Genomic DNA, 8,452 nt, shown 5'->3' on the forward strand with positions numbered 1-8,452 from the left:
CTTACCAGACGGAGATCCTGGCATTAAAGTTTAAAAACCTCAAAATATTTAAAAGTCATGCTTTCAGGGACACGCACAGAATATTTACTGTTAACAAATAACTTAATAACTTGCAATTATTTATTCATGGTCTGTGCCGAATTTGACTCGAGGTTAATTTCTCTGGTTTTATACATTGTTTAAATATGCATCGCCTCTTGACTCTTGTATAAGTGTGGCTGACAGATCTATCAGCTCTGTGCTGACTTTGAGGGAAAAAGCTATGGTCTTATTGCTCTTTATAGACCTTACAGACTGGTTTAAATAGTGAGTCTATACAAGTGTAATTACCGTTATGCGTGTTCGCTCCCCAAGCTAATGCCCATAGGCTTTAGCTCAGTGGGGTAACACAGTCCTGAGGCCAATAGACATCTGCGACCAGTTCCAGGATAATCTTATTCTGATTTGCATATTCATATGAACTCAATAATTCAGCAAGGGACTAAAATGGGTCAGGAGGTGATGGAGGATCAGGAAAGTGGAGCTAGCTTTCTGTAGCCCCGGTCCCGCTGAACGCATGAGAAACAATGTGGCAGACCTGAAATAGTTCACAGCTTCAGAACATTCCCCGGGGGGTGTAAATTGGCTCTCAGAAGAGTAAAAAGAAACAATTGCCCTTTACCTTTGAGGTTGCATGTCATCTCTCAACCACTCACCGCTGGGCAGATTAAGGTCAAGTAGACCATTTTCCTTCTTTCTCTGCTCTGAAGGCAGAGCTAGAAAGGGGGGAGAAACAGAGAGCAAATTAGAGGGAAAGAGAGGGATTCTGAAGGTCTTTCAAAGAGGTTTTTACAGCCATTTTCTTCCTTTAAACGTTGATAATGGCTGCTTGTCAGAGACGATGAACTCAGAACTCACCTGCTGTTTCTCAGGCCGACTATGAAACCTCCTTTTACACACATGAATTATGAATAGAATGCCATGTTGATCTCATTGCTGTTGAATGTGTCTCGCACAGTTGTCCATGAAAGGGGGGGGGATAATGCAAATAGTCCAGGTAGCCATTTGATTAGCTGTTCAGGAGTCTTATGGCTTGGGGGTAGATTAGGATCTATAGTTATCTATTTCATAATTACGATTATGTTTATTGATCAGAAATTATGCATTTTACCACCATTTCCACAACTACCAACGCAAAAATTCTCATTACCGCAGTAGTTTTCTATGTCCAAAAAAGTAATAAACAAATCAATTTCTAATATTTTTTGACATTGCTGACCTAATGAAAAGGCCTGAATTATACATAACACTAAAAACAAATATATTTAAAATATGTTTCTCATTACTGCAACACACAACATTTTCTAAATCTAGTTTTTTGTCATAATGACTTGTGTGTACGTGTTATTTTATGTATTTGGATAGAGAACTAAAGCCACACTATCAGATTGACCCAAAATTACTCAAGTATACATTTTACGTTTCATAATATTTCCAAAATATTGGTACATTACGCTAATGATAAGTAGGTTTCGGAGAGGAGAATGCATGTTTCGGTAATGAGTGTTGCATAGTTTGCCATTGTAAAACTGTACTGAGCTCTAGAGATTCAGTAACCCAATACATCATCAAACTGTGTCATTTGTTAATCCCAAATGGCTTGCATAATACTAAAATCACTGATCTTAATGGAATTGACTAAAATACCCCTTAACTTAGCATAAGTATAAGTACTGTAATTACGTGCATGTACAAAAACATATATATAAATGCAACATGTAAAGTGTTGGTCCCATGTTTCATGAGCTGAAATAAAAGATCCCAGAAATTGTACATGTTGCATTTATATATATATATTTTTTTTACAAAAAGCTTATTTCTCTTCATTTTTGTGCACAAATTGTTTTACATCCCTGTTAGTGAGCATTTCTCCTTTGCCAAGATAATCCATCCTCCAACAGGTGTGGCATATCAAGAAGCTGATTAAACAGCATGATCATTACACAGGTGCACCTTGTGCTGGGGACATTAAAAGGCCACTCTAAAATGTGCAGTTTTGTCACACAACACAATGTCACAGATGTCTGAAATGTTGAGGGAGCGTGCAATTGACTGCAGGAATGTCCACCAGAGCTGTTGCCAGAGAATTGAATGTTCATTTCTCTACCACAAGCCGCCTCCAACGTTGTTTTAGAGAATTTGGCAGTACGTCCAACCGGCCTCACAATCGCAGACCACGTGTATGGCGTTGTGTGGGCGAGCGGTTTGCTGTCAACGTTGTGAACAGAGTGCCCCATGGTGGCGGTGGGGTTATGATATGGGCAGGCATAAGCTACGGACAATGAACACAATTGCATTTTATTGATGGCAAATTGAATGCACAGAGATATCATGATGAGATCCTGAGGCCCATTGCCGTTCCATTCATCCGCCGCCATCACCTCATGTTTCAGCAAGATAATGCACAGCCCCATGTCTCAAGGATCTGTACACAATTCCTGGAAGCTGAAAATGTCCCAGTTCTTCCATGGCCTGCGTACTTACCAGACATGTCACCCATTGAGCATGTTTGGGATGCTCTGGATCGACATATACGAAAGTGTGTTCCAGTTCCCAGCAATATCCAGCAACTTTGCACAGCCATTGAAGAGGAGTGGGACAACATTCCACAGGCCACAGTCAATAGCCTGATCAACTCTATGCGAAAGGAGCTGTCGCGCTGCATAAGACCCACCTGGTCACACCAGATACTGAATGGTTTTTAAAGGTATCTGTGACCAAAAGATGCGTATCTGTATATCCCAGTCATGTGAAATTCTTTGATTAGGGCCTAATTTATTTATTTCAATTGACTGATTACCCTATATGAACTGTAACTCAGTAAAATCTTTGAAAAATGTTGCATTTATATTTTTGTTCAGTATATTTTCTATAGTCAAAAGTGGATTTAGGCATCGAAAGGTGACCTTTTTAGAAAAAGTAATTTCTCCAATGTCTTTACAGGTAATATTGGTGTATTACGGTGTTTTCCATTAAAACTGGCCGTCAGCTAATCAGCCGGTTACAGACTCATTTTCAGCCGGCTACTTTTTCCACTTAATATTAACTAGGCTGTTTTTCATTTAAAAACTTCAACTCACTAGTCTGTCGAGCGTTCTAGAATGAACGATATGCATCTTCTAGCAATCTATTGATATGAAAGGCGCTTGTTAGTCACAAAGCGAGCGATGGCAGGGAAACGCAGTCTGCTGTCTGTCCCGCCTCCAGGTAAAATTTGTGTGTGCTGTGGTTGGTTGGAGTCACATTTCTTTACACGGAGGAGGGAGAGAGCATGATGCTCGTGAATTTGCATGTCCCATGTACAGTAAATGGTAACCTAACGTAGCAGGCATAAAATAAACGCCTGAAACTAGATCCCCCTACATACTAGTCTTAACGAGAATGAAAAGAACTGTCAGGAGTTTCTCTCCTGCACTGCTCAACCAATCCAGTAAATGGGGAGGAGGAGTTAAGATGGACTGTCGCCTTAGTGTCCAAAAGCGGAAGTTGCGTCACAGGCTCTCTTTCCATTTCCCCTGAAAACCGGAACATCTGGTTGTTGGGGACTCTGCACAGTGCATTCGTAAAGTATTCTGACCCCTTGACCTATTCCACATTTTGTTACGCTACAAACGTATTCTAAAATGGATTAAATGTTTTTTTCCCCTCATCAATTTACATTTTAGTAATTTAGCAGACGCTCTTGTCCAGAGCAACTTACAGGTAGGGAGTGCATACATTTTTCATACTGGCCCCCCGTGGGAATCGAACCCACAACCCTGGCGTTACAAGCGCCATGCTCTACCAACTGAGCTACAGGAGGCCCCCACACAATACACCATAATGACAAAGCAAAAACAGGTTTTAAGACATTTTTGCAAATGTATAAAAAAAACAACCCTGAAATATCAAATTTACATAAGTATTCAGACCCTTTACTCAGCACTTTGTTGAAGCACCTTTGGCAGCGATTACAGCCTTGAGTCTTCTTGGGTGTGACGCTACAAGCTTCGCACACCTGTATTTGGGGAGTTTCTCCCATTCTTCTCTGCAGATCCTCTCAAGCTCTGTCAGGTTGGATGGGGAGCGTTGCTGCACAGCTATTTTCAGGTCTCTTCAGAGATGTTCAATCGGGTTCAAGTCCAGGCTCTGGCTGGGCCACTCAAAGACATTCAGAGACTTGTCCCGAAGCCACTCCTGCATTGTCTTGGCTGTGTGCTTAGGGTTGTTGTCCTGTAGGAAGGTGAATCTTCGCCCCAGTCTGAGGTCCTGAGCGCTCTGGAGCAGGTTTTCATCAAGGATCTCTCTGTACTTTGCTCTGTTCATCTTTGCCTCGATCCTGACTAGTCTCCCAGTCCCTGCCGCTGAAAAACATCCCCACAGCATGATGCTGCCACCACCATGCTTCACCATAGGGATGGTGCCAGGTTTCCTCCAGACGTGACACTTGGCATTCAGGCTAAAGAGTTTAATCTTGGTTTCATCAGACCAGAGAATCTTGTTTCTCATGGTCTGAGTCCTTTAGGTGCCTTTTGGCAAACTCCAAGCGGGCTGTCATGTGCCTTTTACTGAGGAGTTGCTTCCGTCTGGCTACTCTACCATAAAGGCCTGATTGGTGGAGTGCTGCAGAGATGGTTGTCCTTATGGAAGGTTCTCCCATCTCCACAGAGGAACTCTGGAGCTCCGTCAGAGTGACCGTCGGGTTCTTGGTCACCTCCCTGACCAAGGCCCTTCTCCCCGATTGCTCAGTTTGGCCGGGCGGCCAGCTCTAGGAAGAGTCTTGGTGGTTCTTGGGGAACTTCAATGCTGCCAAAAAAAATTGGTAGCCTTCCCCAGATCTGTGCCTTGACACAATCCTGTCTCGGAGCTCTACGGACAATTCCTTCAACCTCATGGCTTGGTTTTTGCTCTGACATGCACTGTCAACTGTGGGACCTTATATAGACAGGTGTGTGCCTTTCTAAATCATGTCCAATCAATTGAATTGACCACAGGTGGACTCCAATCAAGTTGTAGAAACATCTCAAGGATGAGCAATGGAAACAGGATGCACCTGAGCTCAATTTCGAGTCTCATAGGGTCTGAATACTTATGTAAATAATACATATTTTTAACAAATTTGCAAACATTTCTAAACCTGTTTTCGCTATGTTATTATGGGGTATTATGTGTGGATTGATGAGGACATTTTTTTATTTAATCCATTTTAGAATTAGGCTGTAATGTAACAAAATGTGGAAAATGTCAAGGGGTCTGAGTACTTTCTGAATGCACGCCATAGCTCCATTCTTGTGTATTTTATTGTATTCCTCTTGTATTACTATTTTTAAACTATGTATTGTTGGGAATGGCTCATAAGCAAGCATTTTACTGTAAAGTGTACACCAGTTGTATTCGGCGCATTTGACAAATAACATTTGATTTGATTTCTTTCATTCATTGAAGAATTTGAATGACATAATGTCTGGCCTTTTCATGTCAAGGGCAGTCACAGACTGCTTACAATTAAAGAATAATAGTAATTGGCTGAGTCTAGCATGGAGACATAAATATGCAGCAACTTCTTCAGCTCAAATCGAAATTATGCTTATCGGGTACCTCACCTCACAGAAGGTGAGAGGTCAGTCTGAGCAGGCAGCCAGCATTTCTCTACATAATTGAGAGGAGTTTTGAATTAATTGTATAATTAATCTTGTCAATTTAAGTTACACAGAAGTCTGACCCTGAATTAGGCAGTCTGGAATATTCCAAATTGCCTTAATGTGAAATCTGGCTTCATAATGCACTTTGTTCTCTCATGATGAAATGAGGCAAGTTATTAGCAGAGATAAAAAGTGTATATTGTAATAACCAGTTATTAGTCCTTATCACGCTGTGCCTTTATGTGATTCATTTCCTCACAAAGTAATTCAAATGTTTTTTTTAAAGGACGGCTTATTTCATTAGGTCTATGTACATGAATGAAAGTAAAAAATTATGTGGTGGAATTTATGAAATACAAATTTAACGTCACATTCAACTTGTTGAAATACTCTAAATACTTTGCATAAATAATAGATTACTTTCACTGTGTTCATTGAGTAAAGAAAAGTGCTAGAAGTGTTGTCTGCTCCGCCTCCTCCCTTTCTGAACTTACTTTATGGTTCTTTAGCATGTACACCATGTCACTCAAGCTTTTCTGCAGTTTCATATCAATATTGCTTGGTCCTCTGTAGCTCAGCTGGTAGAGCACGGCGCTTGCGACGCCAAGGTAGTGGGTTCGATCCCTGGGACCACCCATACACAAAAAAAAAATTATGCACGCATGACTGTAAGTCGCTTTGCATAAAAGTGTCTGCTAAATGGCTTATTATTATTATATTCAAACCTTTTAGCACATAATCTAAGTCCCTCCCACCTGCCTACCTGCCTCCCCCCTCTTCCCCCTCCAGCCCTGGCTCCCAGCCCTCAGTCTGGACCAGGAGAGAGGAGAGCACTAGCAGGTAGCCTAGCAGTTAAGAGTGCTGTTCCAGTACCCGAAAGGTCACTGGTTCGAATCCCTGAGCTGGCAAGGAGGAAAAATCTGCTGTTCTGCCCTTGAGCAAAGCAGTTAACCCCCAACAACAAGTGATGAATTGGACGTTGATTAAGGCAGCTCCCAGCAGCTCTCTGATTCAGAGGATTAAATGCGGAAGACACATTTCGGTTGAATGCATTCAGTTGTGCAACTAACTACGTATCCCTTCCTCCCTTCCCTGTGTGGAGGGGACTCAGCAGGGGCAATAAAAACTCAGCGTGCAAACACCCTGTTTGCCTAAACGACACCCATTATCACCTGCTTAGCAGTGATGGAGCACTACTTGTTAGGCCCTGTGGCAGGCAAGCAGCTTCAGAGGCCTGGGAGGGAGGCAGTTTCAGAGGCCTGGGAGGGAGGGAGGGAGGGAGGGAGGCAGCATCAGAGGCCTGGGAGGGAGGGAGGGAGGGAGGCAGCTTCAGTGGCCTGGGAGGGAGGCAGCTTCAGAGGCCTGGGAGGGAGGGAGGGAGGGAGGCAGCTTCAGAGGCCTGGGAGGGAGGCAGCTTCAGAGGCCTGGGAGGGAGGGAGGGAGGGAGGCAGCTTCAGTGGCCTGGGAGGGAGGCAGCTTCAGTGGCCTGGGAGGGAGGGAGGGAGGCAGCTTCAGAGGCCTGGGAGGGAGGGAGGGAGGGAGGGAGGGAGGGAGGGAGGGAGGCAGGCAGGCAGGCAGGCAGCTTCAGAGGCCTGGCAGGCAGGCAGGGTCACATTTGTGCCTGGGTCTCTCTGGTCATATTGGGTTACTGTATTTTGGAAGCCCATACTGTACCACAGGAAACTCAGCACCCCTTACATTTAACAGCCTCCATAATGTGTAATCATTATCTCTAATGGGGCACTTGTGTTAAATGTCTGAGTTTTGGTTTGTGGGGGAGGGCGTCTGCAAACCCACTGGGGTTGGAGATCATTAGATATACTGGCGGTGGACGGGCCCCAGTGCAAACTCTCCAAGCAGGCTGGATTCTAAACTGTGTGTGTTGTAGCTGTGGGTACACTTAGTATAACATACTTAATTGAACATTTTATAGCACACTTGGCTCAATAGTCAGTCCTCACCTATCTCTCTGCCAAATCTGTTACTGCTCAGTTTATTAAACATTTATATATGTCAAGGTCAAAACAAGGCCTTAACAGCATGTCACACATCACTCAATCACGTATAATGTTAGGGTCCAGTAGGGCTGACCCCTATTAGTCGACTGGTTTATTTTTTGGTCGATAGGCTGTTGGTCGAGCAGTAGCAAAACAACAACAACAAAGAATATCATGGTGTACAAGACACCTGTCTGATTCACGCTGAGTGGACTGATCCATTGTGGAGGACGTGGGGATGGCACAGTCCATCACTCTAAGACAAGTGCTACTATGGTTATATTGCATAGGAACAATGGTGCAACACTAATAAAAATAATGCGCTTTCTCCCGCGTTGGATAGTGGTCGCTGTCCGCGGTTCTGAAACACAGATGAATTGGCGCTTTTTCCTAGACCATGTTGCTATGTGCATAATAGCAAGGTTAACCAGCATATTGGTGTTGAGAACAATGTGGCGGAGGCAGCAGTAGAATGAGGAGATGAGAAAACAGCCCTTGCCTTATTGTCTAAGAAAAGTGAGGAGAGAGGAAACCCCAACTTAATTAGGTCTCTAATCAATAGCCTAACTGTAAAATGTGCCTGGCTTGGGGCCTCCCGAGTGGCGCCGCGGTCTAAGGCACTGCATCGCAATGTTTGAGGCGTCACTACAGACCCGGTTCGATCCCAGGCTGTGTCGCAGCCGGCCTTGACCGGGAGACCCATGAGGCATCACACAATTGGCCCACTGTCGTCCCGATGTCCTTGTCCCATCGTGTTCTAGCCACTCCTTGTGGTGGGCCGGGAGCATGCACTCT

The 8,452-nt window shown here is 43.8% G+C and overlaps 1 non-coding gene across 1 annotated transcript; it reads right to left on the reverse strand.

Annotated features, from left to right (window-relative positions):
* Positions 1–3,767: 3,767 nt before the first annotated feature.
* trnat-ugu lies at positions 3,768–3,843 on the reverse strand. The gene has a single exon. It is a non-coding gene; the product is annotated as a tRNA-Thr (tRNA).
* Positions 3,844–8,452: the final 4,609 nt, after the last annotated feature.

This window comes from Coregonus clupeaformis, chromosome 29 (genome assembly GCF_020615455.1).
Source record: "Coregonus clupeaformis isolate EN_2021a chromosome 29, ASM2061545v1, whole genome shotgun sequence".
NCBI lineage: Eukaryota > Metazoa > Chordata > Actinopteri > Salmoniformes > Salmonidae > Coregonus > Coregonus clupeaformis.